The sequence below is a fragment of the Rhinolophus sinicus genome, linkage group LG16, assembly GCF_036562045.2.
Source record: "Rhinolophus sinicus isolate RSC01 linkage group LG16, ASM3656204v1, whole genome shotgun sequence".
NCBI classification, from domain to species: domain Eukaryota; kingdom Metazoa; phylum Chordata; class Mammalia; order Chiroptera; family Rhinolophidae; genus Rhinolophus; species Rhinolophus sinicus.
This window is the reverse complement of record NC_133765.1, coordinates 36,661,802-36,681,477: the sequence shown is the minus strand read 5'-3', so window position 1 is coordinate 36,681,477 and position 19,676 is coordinate 36,661,802. Positions and strand designations below refer to the sequence as shown.

The following is a 19,676-nucleotide window of genomic DNA, read 5'->3' as shown; positions in this document are numbered from 1 at the left end:
GAATTAGAAAGCTGTTAGGCTTCACTGGAGACTTGAAGACAGGGGAGACATTTTATGTTAACGTGAAAAAATGAATAAGAATGATCCAAATGATGTCTCAACTGCCAGCGGATGTGACATTAAATGGCTTTTGGCTTCTTTCTGAAAGGAAAGTAGATATTAAAGGGATATCTTTCCCTCAAGGAACCCCTTTTTGTTATTTTTGGCCCCAAGGAAAACGGAGGACCGGGCAGAGAACTTGGGGAACCTTCCGCACGGGTCTAGGCGCCACAAACAGAATACAGGGTGTTCCTCACCGAGCCCCACCGCTCCATCCTGCCTGTGCCCCGTCCTCCCTCCCTCAGCCCCCCCACCCTGTGTGGCCTCAGCCTGTGTAGCTTTCTCTTTTGTCAGTGTGTCCCCTAGAAATTATTTCACACACTGTGCATGAATCATATTTTGGCAGAAGCCACTGTGGTAGAAATGTCCCTTCCTGGAGTCAGCCAGGAGCCCTCACTCGGTGTGAAGGCCCTGCCAGGAGCAGGGTCCTGGGCACATGCCCCCCTCCCCAACCCCCATGTGGAAAACAGAGCTGTGGGTCAGGTGAATGCCAAGGTCGCTTCCTGCATAAACTTTCCGTGCTTCTAGTCTAGAACTCGACAATCTGATGCTAGAGAAAGTGAACATAGTCTGCATTTTGCTGTATTTTCAGACCTGGGAGGAAAGGCTGTAAATAACCTTATTTTAAATTTGAAGTGTCCAAGTCTCTATGTAAGAAGCTATTTCAAGGTTCCCACGCTCTCCCAAAGAAACCTCTTGTTTTGTGGGAGAAACGATCTAGAAGGGAAGTGAAGCGAAGCCGCACAAGTTGGGGCCGTACAGGTTGTTTGAGGATGGGGTTACCAGGGTCAGCAAATGAAATGCAGGGCAGTCGGTTCACGCCGACTCTCAGATCAACAATGGATAATTTCAGTGTGCGTGTATCTCATGCAATATTTAGGATATACTTATAAGTTAGAAAGTATTCATTGTTTATATGAAGTCCAAATTCAACTAGCTGCCCTGTATTTTACCTGGCAACCCTATTTGAAGGTTAACTGAAAGAGTTTACAAAACAGTTATAAGTTTTGTAACACACGATGTAAAAGAGGAAAGAACATTCCTTTCTCTTTAAAAATATTCATGGGAGAAAATACAAGTACCTTACATTATATATGGATGAGAAATGATTTTAAAATGGTTTTGTAGGGAAAATGTATCCTGTTGCTTATATAAATACAATATGCTGTATATTGTATATAAGAAGAGAGCCCTGGATTTGAAAAATAGCCAACGCGTGCTGAGAAGTTATGAAATCACGTAGCTAAAAGAAATCTGTCAGCATTGTTGAATGTGCACTGGAATACAGCAGAAGAAATACCACAAATAGGCTAGGAAATTGAGTCTATGCCTTCTACGTATCATTTCGAAAACAAATGCCAGTGGTAGGTAGTTCACAGGATACTGGTGACTGAAAAGAAGGCGCAGTAGAAGATGAACGACATTAGCATAAATTCTTACAAGGTACTTGCAGTCAGGGTAAATTAAGCAACACCAACAACAAAGGTATAATTTTTGAATTAACTCCCACATACGTTGTGAGATTAATGTACACAAAACAAAGATTTCAGTAAAAAACGAGAAAATACAGAGAGAAAAAACTTGATGAAATTCCAATGCGGTGCTCATGCATGCAGGAAGAAAATAAATATCTCCCTGACAATTAGTAGAGAGCAAGCCACAGGGGAGAAAATGTGTGAAACCTGGGGAAATCTAAGCCGATCAAGGACCCCCTGGTACTTCTAGTACTGTTTGAGACATACTGGGGCGATAATAAATATAAAATCAGCACATATAGGACGTAACCTCAACTCGGCCTGTCATTTGCTGAGTATCCCGGGTCTTATTACTTATGTCATGCCATCCACCCTGAGTTGTGGGGTTCCTGTCTTTATTCTCCTGTTTGTGGGCTGCACTCCTGGCCGCTGGGGACTCGCCTCATTGCTGCTGTCTTGAAATCCCTCACCAGTAGCTCTTATCTGCGGTGGGAAGGGACTGTCGCTTGTCATCTTGTCATATGGGTTCCTGAATTACGGTAATTTTCAATGAGTAGCTTTTGGGGAAAAGCTAGTAAACATGTCACAACTACAAGGTGGCTGATGGAAATATTCAATTAGAGAGGTTAATCAGGAACAAAATACAAACAGAACAACGATTATTATAAGTCCGCTGCAAATTTAATTCAGCCCTGACTGAAATTAAAGACAAAACCACAGCATTTTTAACAACTTGTAGAGGAACTTTAAGAAGCTATTGACATGCATGTTTAGGTAAATAAAAGGAAAAGCTAGCAAATATTTACATTCCACTTACCTTAACATTTGAATCAGATTTATTTAACCTCTGACTGGTCTCTGGGACATACATTACTCAGGAAGTGCCATTTAACTGTGAGGCCACACAGGGTCCCTTCTCTCCTAACCCAGTTCTGAAAGGACTAATGCGATTAAAGGTTTATAAGAACAGATTTTTCCTAAGCCTTCTCGCTAATGGACCTCTCCGAATGTTAATTGCCCCATTTTTGACAGGTGTCCTTGAACTGAGGTTGTCTTTCATTATTTGAATGGCTGTCATTTGTTGGCAGGCAGTAATTAGTTCAAAGAGGCAGACTTCTGGCCAGCGTGCAGCTCACCCCTATCACCCTCCATCGCCAGCCTGCCCTCCGAGCACCGCTGTTTCCAGGAAGGCAGATTTCCCTCAAGCAGTCCCCAAATGAGCTCATCCCGAACCCACTTTGGGGGTCGGTCTCTCTCTCCCTTTTCTCTCCCCCCCCCCGCCCTCCCTCCGCCCCTCCTCCCTCCCTCCCCTCCCCTTCCCTCCCTCCACCCCTCCTCCTCCCTCCCCTCCCCCTCCCTCCTTCCGTCTTTATTTTGCTTTCCTGGGCAGGGCCGAGGACCACAGCACTGGTGAACATGTGGAGAAGCTGAACACTGTACTTGGGACAGCTGCAAATTGGGGTGTCAGGAACCTGGGTTCTTTCAGGTTCCCTAAGCTGAGGGCGATCATATGACTTATCATCCAATCCAGGACAGTGTTGAGAGTGGAAGGGATGCTGTCAACAGCATCTTCGGATGCAGGCATGTGTCAGGACTGCCAATGCCCGGCTACAGCCCTTACTCTTCACGCTCCTGGATGCCCTCTGTGACCATGCCCATCCAGGCCAAATGCCACCTCTCCCAGGAAGACTTCCTGCCCCTGGTTGGCGCAGGTCCAGAGATGTCTGCATCTCCGACTTGCCTCCACTTGCTTCAGCACTTGGCGCCCTGTGTTATTCATGCTGGGCTCACTTTGTGGACTTGGATCCTCATGTTACTAGTGACAGAAACCCGACTCAAACCCACTTAATCGAAAGGGAAAAACATGCGGACGTTGACTGGCGCATCAGCATGAAAAGCGTTGTGTGGGCTCAGGTGCGGCTTGATCCAGGGCCTCAGACTGGGGTCCGTCCTGTCGTCGCCTCTCAGCTCTGCTCTCCCGTGTGTGTGCTTCCATCTCAGGGTCTCTTGGTGGGAAAACCAAGGCTGTGGCACCAGGGGGACCCCATGCCCACTGAGTAGCAGCTGTTTCCTGGGAGGGGACACACATCCTCGTCCTCGGTGCCACCCCGTCTCCTGCTGGGGAACCTGGGGCAGGGATGGTGCAGAGGAGAAGGAAACGATGCCGGGCAGGTAGAGAGCAGGTACCAGCCCCCACCCTGCCCTTCTGAAGAGCGGCTCTGTGGGCTGCAAGGTTCTGGGACAGAAAGCAAGTGAGCATATGTCATTGTCCTCACATAGCCCCTCGTGAGGTCAGCGGATGAACAGAGTAAACTCCATATAATGTTTCCCCTGCCCGTTCCCTAGTCATTGTCTTTGTCCGGAAAGCAGGCAGGAGGCACAGCCAGTCGGGCACGCTCTGCGTAAGGAGGTTAATGTCACTAAGGGCCAGCACTGAGGCAGAGACGTCCTTGTGGCATTAGATCCTGTGGTGTCCTCGTGTGAACAGCTTGGCCCTGAGGCTTCCAGAGCCCGCACTCCTCGTGTGCGTGTGTGCGTGTGTGTGTGCGTGCATGTGTATGTGTCTGTGTGTGTGTTTCTTCTTCCTTTTTGTACATTCATCTTCTCTGACCACAGCTAAGAGCACTTCCTGTGAAACAAGCAGCAGAAAATGGGAAAGGTGGTGCTTGGGTTACTAGTGAGCCATTAGAAAAATGACTATTTTCTCTCATACGTTTTCATTTCCTGAAACCCATTTAGTGGATGCGTTTAGGACTTAAATGCCCTTCAAGTCATTCGCACGTGACCTCCAGCCACTGGACCAGAGAAGAGGTGTCCTTCTCTGAAGTGCTTTCTCTGTAGCTGTTTCACTTCCTCCCAAGGGGGCAGCGTGTGACCCCACACTGAACCCATTCACAGCCCTTTCCAGAGGACACCGTGTGGTCTGATTGTCCCCATGGCCGCCTGGAGATGAGAAGACACAGGGCTTTGCAGCCAGCAGCCAACTCTGAGATCAGAGTCTGCTCTGACCCGGCTCGTCCCTTCCATGTGTGGGTCCTGCAGCTGCTCCACCAACACCCACCCTGGTCTTCCCACCAGCGCCGTGTCCCCCCCACCCCCGCCAGCCTCTCTACTGGTCTCTTAGCACATGACCTTCCTCCCATCTGCAATGGCTTGTCCCTTCCCCTTCCAGCAAGCCGCTTGTCATCCTTGAAGGCACAGTTCACATGACATCCCTTTTGTGAAACTGTACGTAACAGGCGTCTTTGTCTGGTTGGCAGTGACAGAAACTGGGATGGAACAGGCTGAGACCAAAGCGAGCGTTTGTAGACTCATGAAGCCCATGTGAGAGAGGGAGCCTCGCTAAGGATGGGACCCGACTCTGCTCCGTGGCCTGTGTGCCGTCCGCCTCTGCGGGCGGCAGCCTGACGTCCTGTGGTGCCTGTGAGCACAGCGGCAAGCGCCCGCCCAACCCCGCCTTCCGTGTGCAGGACAGACCCCCTCTCTGACTGGCACTCAAGGTTCAGGGACACCTTAAGGGAAGAGTCATTTCTGATTTAGTTGATGCCTTTGTGTCAAGCAGAGAAACTGGCAGTTGTCATTACTGAAAACCCGCTGGTTGAGTGAATGAATAATGTCAAAACCGCAGTCTGATTAGGTAAAAGTAGTCAAACATGAAAATAAACCCAAACCGTGCCTTTTGCTTCTGTTGGACTGAGACAATGGTTGATTAACCCATCTGTCACTGTCCCACTGGTTTATTGTTAATCACAAACACTCTGTTTGTGGAATGTTTTGTCATTTATAAAGAAGTTCCACACAATCCCATGGAGTTCTCACACTGCCCGAGTAGCTGCGTCATCCACGGATTTTTCTGGATTTGGTGGCACAGACTCAGAGAGGCTGGACTCACCCAGGCCTGGGAGGGACTCCTTCCTCCTTGCCCCCTCCCCACTCAGTCAGTCATCACACTCAGAAATGTGGTGTGAAACCTTCGTGTTTTCTCCACCACGTGCTGGGGTGTAGACTGCTGTCACCTTGTCCCCAGGTCAGCTCGCCAGCCGCCTCGTCACTCGCCCACCTGCTTCCCGCCCAGCTCTGTCTAACCTGTGCCCTGGGTAATGGTTGGCGTGAACGAGACATCACCAGCTGCCCTGCCTCATCGTCTCCCTAAAAAGACTAAGGAAGCTTTTCTTGAACACCTCCTGCCCCCATGTTCTCTCGTCTCCTCCCTGTGTGGCTTTTGTGCTGTAGTTTCCTTCCCAGTTAGAGTTCTTCTCCCGCTGTTTGGGGTTTCATTGCTGCTCCTTCATGTGGAAAGGTGAGGAACTTGAAAAGCTGCCCAGAAGCTCTGGGCCACGCACAGAGCGTGCCAATCGGGTGACGCCCGGATGGTGATCTGGCAGCGTGGGCTCATTTCGGGTCACTGTCACCATTTGTAGTTGTGTGTGTTGGTTTGATCTATGCTTGTCAGGTTCCATGGAGACTCATCCAGCCTAGAGGGAATGCGCAGAGGGATGCAAGCCTGGCCCCTGCACCCTGGAGCTGAGCCCCGAGGGCACTGGGGTGTCCACAGTGAGGAGCAGGTTGACTTTCCCCTAATCCTTATTTTCACCGTGAAGCCCCCTCCATCAGACAAGCCTGAGGTCTGAATTCACTCTTGGTTTGCTCTTCCTACAGAATAAGTCTCTTGCAGAGGAGTGCAAGAGGCACCTTCCTTTCCAGGTGTAGGGAATGTTATCTTGAGGTTCCAGAGGATCTCGGGGCTTCCTGGTGTCTCCAGCCACACCCATGCTTCCTCTTCAGCCGGTCGTGGTGCCCCAACACAGACTTTTCAGGACTCTACAGGGTGAATTCAGTTACTTCCTGGTCGCCCCCAGTGCCCACTTAAGTTTCAGCGAAGTCCGTTACCACGTGTCTATCCGCTTTGCACCTTCCAAATTTTATCTCAGTTGTTATCTCTCCCTTTAGTTCTTATGTGTGTATGTGGCTTTATGTCACCTCCCACATTCTCTATAAAATTACTCTAATTTTAATGGCATTTCCACAGAAAGTGAAGTGAAGCAATACAAATAATCAATTATGTTTAAGAGGAACCCACATCAACTTTTTATTGGGACGCGTGATTGTAGAGATGGAGAGAGCAAAACGTGGGCAGCTGAGTGCGGCCCCTGAACACAGGTGCCTCTGGGGGACTAAGGGGAGAGTTGCCCACAGCAGGTCGACTGGTGGGGTGCTTCCGAGCACCTGCGGGCAGGGCAGCCTCAGGCAAGGCACTCAGCCTATCTGGATCTCAGTTTCTCCATCTGTAAAATGGGGATGATTATAGTATTTTCTACCAAACTGGGCTGTGGTAAGGATGAAATGAGCTAACAAATGGAAACAGCATCTGGGACAGTGTCAGGCACACAGTAAATGATGTTTCTGTATTTACAGTTGCTGTTGTTATTATTATTATTACTCAGGTGGAGTAAGGTTTGTCATCCACACAGACTCAGGGGCACTCATTCAGTTTGTTACCAGTTTTTGTGCAAACAGAGAGACAAAGCTGGGCTCCTATTTCCCTAATTACTCCCTGCCTTTCCTTGTCCATTTCTTCCTGTCCCTCCAGTGACATGTTAGGAGAGCAGCGTCTGTATTTTTACAGTCTTGTTTTCTTTGGTTGGTATCGCTACTAAGTGAATGGCACGTCCCGGCCCTGGGGACTTCAGCATTGCCAGAACGTTAATATCTCTGCAGACTGACAAGGGCAGAGCAGTCAAGAAGATGTCACAAAGTGACACCCCCTTTCCATTAGCCTGAGAAGAATATGACATGAGTCCATTGCCACCAGTCAAAGGGCCATTAGCATTTCCTTTATTTTAGAAACATTTCCGGCGCTTTCTTAATGATGCTCTTGTCTCCTCTCTGGGTGTTTTGTGTGTGGCATCCTTCCAAGTCTTGCTCAGTCTTCTGGAACCTGCCCAGGGAGTGACCACTGGAAAATGCCATTGGACTAAAAAGAATATAGTGACCAGATTGGATTAAGTGGTTCTTTGACATTGAAGAGTCCCTCTGATGCTACTCATCGATGTGTGCTCCTGCCAAAATGCCATCACCTAGGTTACTAGGCCCCCTGCTTTTTGCTGAACGTCAACTTATGACTCAAACTTAAATTCAAAAAGTATTTTTAACACCTACTATAAGCTTTTGTGTAATTTATTCCTTCTTCCACCCACCCATCCATCCATCCATCCGTCCATCCACCCATCCACCCATCCATCCATCCATCCATCTGTCCGTCCATCCATCCATCCATCCACCCATCCATCCACCTGTCCGTCCATCCATCCATCCATCCACCCGTCCATCTGTCCATCCATCCATCCATCCATCCATCCATCCATCCATCCATCCACCCACCCACACCCATCCGTCCATCATTCCAACAGTCCCCATCCCAGAGCCCTGAGCTTCGTCCCCCCTCTGGGAGACCTGGGGTGAATGGCCTCCGAGCTCCATGGTGCAGTGTCATTTGCTTAGTCAGGTCACTCCTTGTATCTTAGAGGCGTGAACAGAGAGGTTGGGGTGGTTACAGGCCACAGCTTCAGTTCAGGAGAGTCGGGGAAGGATTTTCACAGGAAGTGACGTTGGTGCTCAGTCCAGAAGGATGAGTGGAGGTGGCGAGGGTGAGTCGAGAATAAATAAAGCTGCCTGTGTAAGGGGCACACAGGCCCGTGTCCAAGCTGTGCCGAGCAGGGAACATTCCGAAACGTGGAGTAGTGTGCTGTGGACGGGCACGGGGCATAGGGCGAGTGAGGAAGACGGGAGGGGCAGGCGCAGGGCCCAGTGCTGCCGGGCCAGATGCCTGTGAGCTAAGCAGGCACCTCCTATGCAGAAGGGGCTGGGTGAGCCCTGGGAAACGGGGTGCTGGGGTGCACGGGCACACTTATCCCTGTGAAAGTAAACACTGGGTAGACAAGCAGTCCACACATGTGGCCACCTTTCAACCCACAGGCTCCAAGGGGCCAGAGAAAAGCTCTCACAGGGGACATGACATAACCAGGCTTTCACACCCTTCAAATGGATCTCTGTGTCAGGACCAAAGCCACCATCCCAAGATACAAGTGGAGCGAGACACAGACATCTCCTCAGTGCCGCAGTGAGGACCCCGTGCCCACAGGAAGGAGCTTGGCGTCCACCGGCAGTGGCCCGTTTGCTCGTGTCTCAGGAGATGCAGAGCCAGGCCGTCTGGACCAGGGCAGCCGTGCAGTGAGTCCGCAGGGACCAGGCTTCCTCTGCGTGGTCCAAGGACGTTTTAAAACTGGCATGTCCCAAGCAGGAGGAAGCAGGGACTCCAAGAGGGGCCGTCTGTATTGGAAAAGCCACCGCCTCCCAGGAGCCCCTTTCTGCCCGTCAGTGGCCAGAATTCTGTCACGTGGTCACTCCATGCAGGGGAGTGTGGGGAATGAAGTTTCTGCCTTTGCAGTCTTCCACAGGAAAGTAAACCAAGTATGCAGGGAGTTCAGCATGTGAGAGCCGCTGCGAGAGCCAGCTTTCGATGTCTGTCACAAACACAGAAAGTTGGGGGACCCAGCAGTAAACCCTGGGTCCTTCAGCAGCTTGGAATGCCACCCAACTCCCCAGTTACCCAAAGCTTCACCGCCCAGAGAGAGTGATACGGCTTCTCATTGGCCTCACAGCAGCGTTTCATTTGACCCGTTGGCCGGGTCCGGGCTTTTTTTTCTTGAATTTTTAAATTACTTCTCAATATGAATAAAATATATGGCACACAAAGGCAATTTTTCTGCTTCTCTTGAAAAATCAGAAAATCTGTCTCTACTGACCCCACCTGCCCCCGTGAAGGGCTGCCGCCCTTTAAATGAGGCTCTCCGCTCAGCAGTCCCCATCTCCCCATCTTGTCTCTCACACCCCGACTGCTGCATATGTGACAAGCCTGGCCCCTGAAAACCTTTGGATGTGTGACCCCTGCCACGTTCTTTCATCAAAAACACGACTCACCACTATGCCCCAGGCTCACTGGACTAAGCCCCGGAAATGCAGAGATGAAGAGAACACCCGCCCTTTCCTCCGAGAACGCACAATCGACCGGAGAAAAATGCAGCAGCCAGTGAATTCTCTGAGAGCAGCGTGCGGCTCCAACCTCAGGGGCACCGAGCTCTGAGACCCCACGGGAGGGCTCTGGGCGCAGGCGGTGGGTCACAGTCATGGTCAAGGTGGGTTCTCAGGGGGAAGCGATGCTGTGATGGGCCCCAGTGGTCCAGGCAAAGAAGTCAGGACCTTGCTGCAGGCGTCGGGAGGGCAAAGCACGGCAGCGTCAGGAGACCGCAGCGTGTCCTCACCACCTAACAGCTCTCTCATGTCGGGAACGCTTCATGGCTCGGGCACAATTTAAAAACTTTTAATACACTTTACAAATAGCCAATTAAGCCCCGACAGCCCGATGTTCGTGTGTGTGCCTATCTCAATTTTGCAACACTCGACTGCCAGTGATGGCGGTTTCCCCGGGAAGGGACAGTCGTGCTCACCGTTTGTATTGTTCAAGTGACCCACAGGTGTTAGGTTCACGGGGAGGACCGCTCCCGGATAACGTAGGTACGGCCACCTCGCCAAGGGTGCGAGCTGCGGGAGCGTTTGAACAATGGTGAGGGCAGCCAGGCCTGTTGCCCGGGGCCGTCATTCTTCCAAATCTTGGCTTTAACTCCCCTCGTCCTGGCTCAACTCTATCCACTCGTGAAGCCACGGTACCGAGCAGCCTCAGGCACAAACCGGGGCGCCTCCACATTTCCTCGAGCTAATTAATAAATGAATGAAAGAAGGGGAGAAAGGATCCCTCCAGATGAAAGGAAATGAGATTCCAGAAGCCATTTCCCTAATGCGGAAATTGGGAAACTTCTGTAAAGAGCCACCTGGTAAATGTTTTAGGTTCCTGTCCCCTGTCACCAATGCTGTCACTGCGTGAAAGTAGCCATAGATGACACATGAGTGCTTGAGCGAGGCTGTGTTCCAGTAAATCTTCAATGTCACACTCCTTTCCAATGCCACAGACAGTATCTTCTCTTGGTTTCACTTCAGCCACTTAATAATGTAAAGATCATTCGCAGTTCCTGGGTCATCTGAAAGTAGGTGGGCTGGACTGGGCCGTCAGGCCACAGATGACTGACCACTGACCAAATCCACATGTGCATATTCTGAGATCCTGGAGCTCAGTGGTGGAGTGGAGACATTCTTTCATGAAAAGAGCTACTCTAAGTGGAGAAATCAGTGTGTTTTACCTTAATCGAACGTGGCCATTAAAGGGTCCTGTGCCTGTTTTATCTAACACAGAAGTGCAGGGCATAAAATACCGTGCTGGCTCCACTAGGAAGCCAAGAAATTAAACAACGAGGCCATCAGTGGAATAATGAAAACCTTTCCTATGTCATCACATAACACCCACCGAGAAAGGGTCATAATTCAAATGCCCTCTGGAAATGTCCTTACTTGGAGCCAACAGTGTCCACTCACACCAATGGGCAGCAGGGTGGGGAGCCATGTGGGATCACCCAGATGGCAGCCTCAGACACCATCAAGCAGTTTCATTGTTCACCAGACCCTTTAATTTTTATCATCTCTGAGAACTACTCCAAACTCCCTCCTAAACTATCCCTAAAAAGGAGCTCATGGACCACTTCTTCTGAATATTTCCTATTCTTATTACACCACCATCACTGTGAGAACAGGAGATGCCTGTTACCAGGGCAACCCAGCGTGCCGCCTCCAAGCGTGCAGCTCATCCTGGCCTCTCCGCTCTGCAGTTGAGATAATGTACAAACCCCAGCCCTGTTTCTTCTGCAGATGCCTCCTGATGTCTTTCTGCCATCAGGAGACACGACACATGCTTTCTTGTATTCCCTGAGATAGCACTCTCATTTTCAAACAAAACTCAAAATACCCTCTACACAGTTATACTTTTACAAAAATAATAACCGAGCACCTCTTATCTGCTCACTCTACACAACAGTCCAACACAGAATGCAATCGGTTGTGCTTCTGGTCAGTACTTCCCATCAGAACAAGGGAGGGGCGGGCTGCCAGGGGCAGGAAACTGGCACTGGAAGTGGATGGGGAGAAGGTAATAATAGTAATAATAATAATAACAATGACAGCAGCTGCAAGCATTTATGTCACGTGTAGAGCAAACCAGGAAAGTTCCAGTACTTCACATAACAGCCTCATAGGGAGGTATTTGTAGCCACCTTTTACAGAGGTGTGAATTGAGGGGCCGTACAGGATGTTCACATTGGAAGGAAGATTTGGAACAAAAAACGTGCACAGGTCAGAATATTCTGGGCCCTGGAGGCCCGATGAGCAAACTTTTTTTAAATCCAGGCGAGTTAGAAGTGCATGGTTGGGGAAGGGAGGCAGGAGATTATATCATACTTCAGGAGCTTTGAACAGTAGGCTGTAACTTGCTTTCTCACTTTCCTGATTTTCTCCTAACTCTTGGGTCAGGAAGTACCAGTCTCAGTCGCAGGCTCACCACCTGCGCTTAGCCGCCAACATTGGGACTTCTCTTCACTGTCAGCTTTAGGGCCTCAGCTCCTTTGTACTTTCTCTCTGGAAAATCGAACCCTCTGTGTGGGCCATTTTCCCCATGTTATAACTGCTCAAACAACCGCATGTGTTTCCCTCAGAAAACACTCTCTTTTTATATTTATTCACGCATTAGCATGATTATTTCATTCATAAGTAATTGTTAAGTAAATTATTTTATAACTAAGTAACATCTAAAAATTAGTTTTCTTTCCACTCTAGATAGACTTCTACTTTTTAATAGCAAAAAATTTTCCCTCACTAATATTAGAAAGTCTTCCTAACTCCCAAGATTACACACAAATTCCTCTACAGTTTTCCCTAGTAGTTTGATGATGTTGATGATGGTGGTGGTGATGGTGGTGATGGTGGTGGTAATGGTGGTGGTAATGGTGATGGTGGTGATGGTGGTGATGGTGGTGATGGTGGTGGTAATGGTGATGGTGGTGATGATGGTGATGGTGATGATGATGATGATGATGGTGATTATGCCTAACATTTGTTCAGCCCTTACTATATGCTAAGCAGAGTGTTCCATTTGAGCCCACAATAGCTCTGCAGTATAGGTAGTATTGTCATTACCATTTTGTAGAGATAGAACTAAGGCTGAAACTTTTTAAGGACCTTGCCCAACTTCACAGGGCCAGTTGAGCCTGAGACTATTGGACTCCAAAGCCTAGGCTGATGTGTTATTGCATTTTGTCTATTTAGTTGTCAAACCATCTATCAAAGGAGTGAGTTTGATTTCCATGAATTCCCCTTGGTTTCTTTCCTTCTGATGTTGGTTCCAGACCGTTCTCCTCCAATGCCACTGCCATTTCTAAGTCTGAAGTCCTGTGAGAAACACCAGGCTTGCTGCCTTTTTCTCACCTTGCTTATATCCCATGCAGACAGACTGTATTCATTGGAGCTGCAGAGAACCCTTTTTGATCAGGGCAGTGGTGATGGCCACAGGAAAAAAAACCCAAAACAAACCCTTGAACTTTCCATATCTTCCAGATGGAAATACTCTTGTCTCCAGAAACGTCCTTCCTACCCGTAGCAGTGGTTCTCAGAGTGGTGCCTGGACCAACGGCATCTTATTTAAAGGACGGATTCTCAGGTCCCAGACCCTGGGGGTGGGGCCTCCCAGTCTTTGTTTTCACAAGCCATCCAGGTGATTCTGTTGATAACCACTGACTTCTAGTATCTTCACAAGCAAGTATTAAAAATAACTGAAAGCACGTTACGTGTTGCTTCTTAACAAAAGCCCCTGGAGTCAAGTTCAAAGAAGACAGCAACCTCTGGAAAAGCCTGCACTGTGGCGTCCTCAGATGCGCCGTCATTCCCAGCTGGGACCTCCTGGTTTTGTATGTGAGGGGTGAACGCTCGCACTGATGGGGTACATGAAAGCGAGCGCCGTAATGAATTCCTTGTACACACAGCCAAGACATTGTCAGGCAAGTCACTAACAGCTGGTCTTGGTGATGTTCATTCATTTCCAATGGCTTCCCTTCTCATTTACCATCTCTTGGGAAGGACCCCGGGAAGGGAGGGCAGGGCCGGGCTGGAGAGGAGAAGATGAGGGGAGCAAAGCAAAGTTGGCAGTGTTCATTACAGTCCTGAAAACCAACAGGGTCAAATAATTGCCTCCCAGTGTAATCTCTCCTCTGAGGCTTGGCTTGTTGACATCGATAGACCAGACGTCCATGGGGGCTCTCATGAAGAATCTTTAGATGCTGTTGACTGGACAGGCTGAATCTGGGCCAGTCCCAAGCAGAAGTTTCAGATCCCTCTCACTGAATGTGCAAGACAGTGAGAAAGAACAGAGAAAAATCTCACTGCCTTGTGTTCTCTCATTGCCTTGTACATTCTGAACAGGCTACAATTATTTGAGGTCTTGCGTGCTAGAAGGAAGTTAAATGGAAAGAGCACGGTCCCTAAATTGCAGGGATTCTTTGGTCACTCATCCTCCTGCAGGGACCAAATATTCTTGTAATTTCTCATCAGACAGCAGCTAATTAAAAACACCCAATTAGTAATCATTTTAATTATAAGCTGCTCTCCCCAAAGGACTTAAAATACAGTTAAAACAGAGGCAATCAGATACGGGGATTTCCAGGGAAATACAAAGTAACTAAGAAAGGGCTCACACCCAAACGTACAGATAGTAGGTTACAGAGAGTTAAAGACAAAGTTGGGGTTTCTGGCCATCGGCTTTGCTTCTACTAAGAGGCAAATGCGTCTTTTTAAAATCCAATGCTAATTTTAAAATCGATAAATCACTGTACTCTTGTGAAAAAATAGAATAATTTATTGTATCTGAAAAGGAAAATGAGCAACTGGCTGTACATGTTTGGGTTCAGGAAGGTGTTTTAAACCTGAGATCAGAATGGCTTCGCTGTCCTACCAGGACTCCACTCGCGTATGTGTTAGGAAATAAATACTATTTCAGCATTGTTAAGCATAAAGCAAGCTTAGGAATCTGACATTTGCATATAAATAGAAAACAACTCAAATCTTGACGACAAGAAGAAACATTACTTCATTCTCATGTGATTCCCAGTAAATTTGCCTTTACAGATGTCATTGTTGTGTGATTTAAAACTGAAGGTTAGTTTTTGTAACTCCTTTTGAAACAAAAATGAAACAATGGCTTCCGAGATGCATGACGCACGTGAACCCAATGGGACTCTTCTTTTCTTCTCCCAAATTCCAGCCAAATGAAGAGAAACGGCCATGATGATGTTGCCCGTCCCTCTATGAATACAGGTGAGGTGGTTGCGCTGATCTCACCTGGATTCAGAGGTTTCCACGCTCCGTGCTATTGAAGTCAAGACGTCAGAGATGCCAGGACCCCCTCATGCTGCCCCTGTCTTCCAGGACTCCTGCGAGCTCTGCTCTGTAACATCTCTCCATGGGCTGGCATCTACGTCATCGCCAGCACTGACAGACTTGGAAGCAGAAAGAGATATTCTTATTTATCAATGTCACACCAGGACTGACAGAAAAACGTGGTGAACAGCACACGTAAGTATTTGGACTTACTGGAGTCGGGGGGGGGGGGACACCACCTACATGGTCCTGGTGGTTTCAAAACAGAAATGAGGGCAGAATCTTCAGAGGTTTTGAGCCCAGGGTTGGGTGATGGAGGAGGGTCTTGTGAAACAGGAAGCTGGTTGTGATTGGGCCCAGGGCACACAGGTGGGGCCTCACCCCACCTGCCCTGACGTGGCCGGAAGCTTGGCAGCCTGGGCCTGACCTGATACTGGGCCAGAGAAGCAAGGGCTGGACCTTGCTACCCATGAAGTGTTCACTGTCCCTGGCTGTGCCTTTCGAGGAAAGTCTGCCTCCCTTTATTCTTTGGCTCAGTGGACACAGCAGTGAGAAGTCATGATAAGCGAGCTGTTTATTTGGTTCAGTCTTATCTTTCAGAAGTAGGCGTTTTCCAGAACAAGCATCTAAGGTATTTGTGCACAGGGAGAAAGAATTGGGGTGGTTGAGGCTTATTCCCTCCCATTTTTCTCTAAGTCGTCCTTGTAGCGCTTTATATTTCTCCTTTCCCCATTTCAACTGAGGCAGGAGTTCAAGAAAATGAGTGTATCACGCACTAAAGTTCCACACGTATCACATTGAGTATGTTTCTTAGTGCCTTCCGGTCTGGCTCTGTTCCATCCATCTGGTTTGACAGAAAATCAATCCTGGTAATTTTCAGGGGACTCTTCCTCCATCTGTCACGGAAGTTTCTAGATTCCTGGAGCTTGCCCAATCCAGAATTGAGGAAATCCTCTGACCGATCCATCATGGCTGCTACCCCTGGGTGCCCCCGACCTACGTCCGTAGGATCCGCTCAGAGACGTCAGCTCCTGCCTCTTAAGCCAAGCTGGGACTGGAGACATGACGCTCCCCTTGCCTGGGGAGGTTCCCCACCCCCCACTTGATGTTCTAGCCTTGTAGGGTGCTGTCCTTAAGTTGCAAGGTAGGGTGACCAACCATCCAGTTTGCCAAGGACTCTGTGCATTTTAGCATAATTGGAAAGCTGGAATGCCTCACTTCCCAGAAACCCCTCAGTCCTGGGTAAACTGGGACAGCTGGTCACCCTGACCCCATCTCCTCTATCCTCCTCCAAACTGGGTCACTTGCCTTGGAAACCCTCTCAGTGGCCACCCCTCTCAATCACACACCTAGAACCCTCTCTTTCTTTGAAAACAGTCCACACCAAGAACTCGAGACTTTGGAAAGCCAAACCTTCTTATCTATTCTCTGAAGCAAGGAGAAGTTCGACTTCTCGGAGAGAAACCTACAGCGTGAGCTTTTCCTTGAAAGGGGAATAAAAATACGTCTTCCATTCTCCCGGGATCAACCTGCCAAGAAAAGCAGACACAGTTCCTGTCTCAGTCAAGTCCTGTCCACTCTCAGGGATTTCCCCTCGGAAGTGGTTTTCAGTCCTGGGTATCTCTTACAGTTACCTAAGAAACTTGGAAAACTCCCCCATGCCTGGACCCCACTCCTGATCAAAGCAGCTGGCATTTGTGAGGAATAACCTGGGCACCATAGGACTAGAAGCTTCCATTGCTCAGGGGGTGGAAGGAGGAGAGAAGATTTTGTTTTATTTCAGTAGTACCGTGTTTCCCCGAAAATAAGACCTAGCCGGACAATCACCTCTAATGTGTCTTCTGGAGCAAAAATTAATATAAGACCCGGTCTTATTTTACTATAATATAAGACCCAGTCTTTAATATGTAATATAATATAATACCAGGTCTTATATTAATTTTTGCTCCAAAATACGCATTAGAGCTGATTGTCTGGCTAGGTCTTATTTCCGGGGAAACAGGGTACTTGCAAGAAGTTCACCAAACAGATATAAGTGGACAACTGGTCCCACAAACCAGGACCTTTAAAATCTTGTCTACTGACCCATGAAGACCCCCATAAATATTAAATAAAAAATCTAAGTGTTTCATAGAGGAGACTGACAATCCTATAATCTCAAGATTTGGGAGCAGGAAGGAGTCCCCTCCCCCACCTTCTCCTGCAATCCACTGAGCTCATATTATCAACATTCTGATTGTTGCTTTTTTTTTTTTTTTTTAACAGGACTATATTGGGAACAGTGTGTAGTTCCAGGACTTTTTTCCAAGTCAAGTTGTTCTCCTTTCAACCTTAGTTGTGGAGGGTGCCGTTCAGCTTCAAGTTGTTGTCCTTTCAGTCTTAGTTTTGGAGGGTGCAGCTGAGCTCCAAGTCCAGTTGCTGTTGCTAGTTGCAGGGGGCACAGCCCACCATCCCTTGTGGGAGTCGAACTTGCAACCTTGTGGTTGAGAGCCCGTGCTCCAACCAACTGAGCCATCCGGGAGGCAGCTCCTCAAGATGCTGTGTTCAATCTTAGTTGCAGGGGGCGCTGCCCACCATCCCTTGCGGGACTCGAGGGATTGAATTGGCAACCTTGTGGTTGAGAGCCCACTGGCCCATGTGGGAATCGAACTGGCAGCCTTCGGAGTTAGGAGCACGGAGCTCCAGCCCCTGATTGTTGCTTTTAATGTCCTCTTCTCCTTTAAAACTTTGCCAGGAGAAACTCTGACTTTCTTCTCTAAAGAGTTTCTCAAAATTGGATTTGGGTTTTGCCAGCTCTCAAGAGTACATAGGAAGGTGTATATTTAAGCATATATTTAATCATAAATACAGTAATTTACAACCACTTTCATATGCTTACTTTGGACTCAATCACAAATGCCATACTTTTACATTATTTTGACATATTTATAATTGCCTGAAAGGAGTTCTTGGACAACTAACTCTTTTATTGGGTCAGAAAATCTTGGTGTGACTAAATTTTGTACACAACTATTTATTTCTGTTGTTGATGCAAAATATTGGAATAATTTAAGAGGCTGCTGAGTGGGAAAATCAGAAGAGCTAAATGGCAGGATTACTGCCTTTTTTATTCTAACTAAATAATTCAAAGAAGTGTGGATAAAATATATGATACAAAGTAAAACTACCTGGGGAAACATTCACGATCATCTATTATTTAAAACCAGCGTATGTGAGTAAGAATATTAATGAGATGGTGCCAGCCTGGGTCTGTTCACATTTGGCCGCTAGTGAGCATAGACTTTGAAGGTGTTGAGTCTTGAATTAACAATTCCTCAGCCAGGAATTCTTGACCTGACCTTCCTCTTCCTCTGCTGGCGCCTGGAGGGTTCTCAGGCTGCTGGGAACAGGCCCAGCCGTGAGTCCTGGCCTCGATGACGTCTTTTATGTGTATAGATGCTAAATAAGTGTCACTTTAAAACCAAAAACAAACTAAATAAAACCAAGGACACGTACGAGAATTTTAACCCCATTTTTGTGTTTCTAATTTCTTCCACATCTATTTGAAGGTCCAAAAGTGGAGGGACCTCAGTATTGGATGAAGGGGTGACTGTCTAATGTCCCTTCCTGCTCTCAGCAACTGTGCCCAGGAGGATGGACAGTGGGTGAGGCCGGAGCTCCCAGACCACAGCTCACGTCAGGGTTCCTCTCAGCCCTCACCATGTTCTGGAACTCCCGTTAGAACTTCTGTCATGGAGAAGCCAAAGGAAGGCAGAGCGCACTGATCTGCAAACCATCCAAGTGCACGCGGGTCCAACTCTTTCCAGTTGGCCTGGGACTTTCCTCGTTTTAATGCCGAAAGCCTCAAGTCTTGGGAAGAACCCGTCTCAAACACACCCAATGGTTAGTCCCCTAGGTTTAGACTATTTGGGGGCTCAGCTTGCACACATCCAGACGCAGACAGGTGATGCTCATTTCTGCAAACTGCTCATTGCTTCCCAGCCCACCCTACTTTCTGTCTCTATAATTTTAACTCCTGTAAGTGGAATCATAGCGGAACTGTTTTTTCCAGAGGAAATACACATATAGGTTCCTGGGAGCCTCTTGCCACATTTTCATCCACCGATCAATACATAACCTTGTTTTATGTGTTTCAGTTTAGAGACGCCTTATTTAATATGCATTGTTGATTCATACTTGAACTCAGCCATCAGTGCTGTAACTTGCTGTAACTCACGCCTGAACAAAGGTTATCTGACGCGTGTTTTCTCCGAGGCGCTTGGAAGCCTCCCTGCTCTCAGGGCCGCTCAGGGCATTTCAGCACTTTGCTTGGTGCTGTTTTAAACAGGAAATCAACCAAAAAAGCACCAAAATGCAAAAAAAAAAAAGGAGAAAAGTGGCCCTGAAGAGATGACAGAAGGACGCTAGTTCACAGCGTGGAGCTCACAGCGGGAGGCAGGGCTCTCCTGTGCCACAGCAGCTGGCACCATGCAGATGCTGCTCCGGTTTTTCTCATGCCTACACACGTGCCCTGAGGGTTGGTAATAAATTCCCTGAATCCCTGAGTGGACTTGTTCCTTACCCCTGAACAGTCAAACTGTAGATGTTTGGGAAGGATGTGCAAAATCAGTAAAAAGGCATATTAGGCAGAAGAGCGAGCCCTCCATCTGCCTCCGGCCTGGGGACCGTGGACCCCCATTCCCACCTCCAATGTGGATGGTCCCAGCTCCCCCTCCTGTACCCCACACGGTCAGA

General features: G+C 48.3%; 1 long non-coding RNA gene across 4 annotated transcripts in view; it reads left to right on the top strand.

Moving 5' to 3' along the window:
- Positions 1-19,676, top strand: part of LOC141569167 (uncharacterized) — a 441,595-nt gene that overhangs the window by 409,147 nt on the left and 12,772 nt on the right. For all 4 annotated transcript variants that reach the window (XR_012492613.1, XR_012492611.1, XR_012492612.1 and 1 more), the window contains 2 exons: positions 14,827-15,137; positions 18,491-18,824. This is a non-coding gene — a long non-coding RNA (uncharacterized LOC141569167). The remainder of the gene's footprint in view (positions 1-14,826; positions 15,138-18,490; positions 18,825-19,676) is intronic.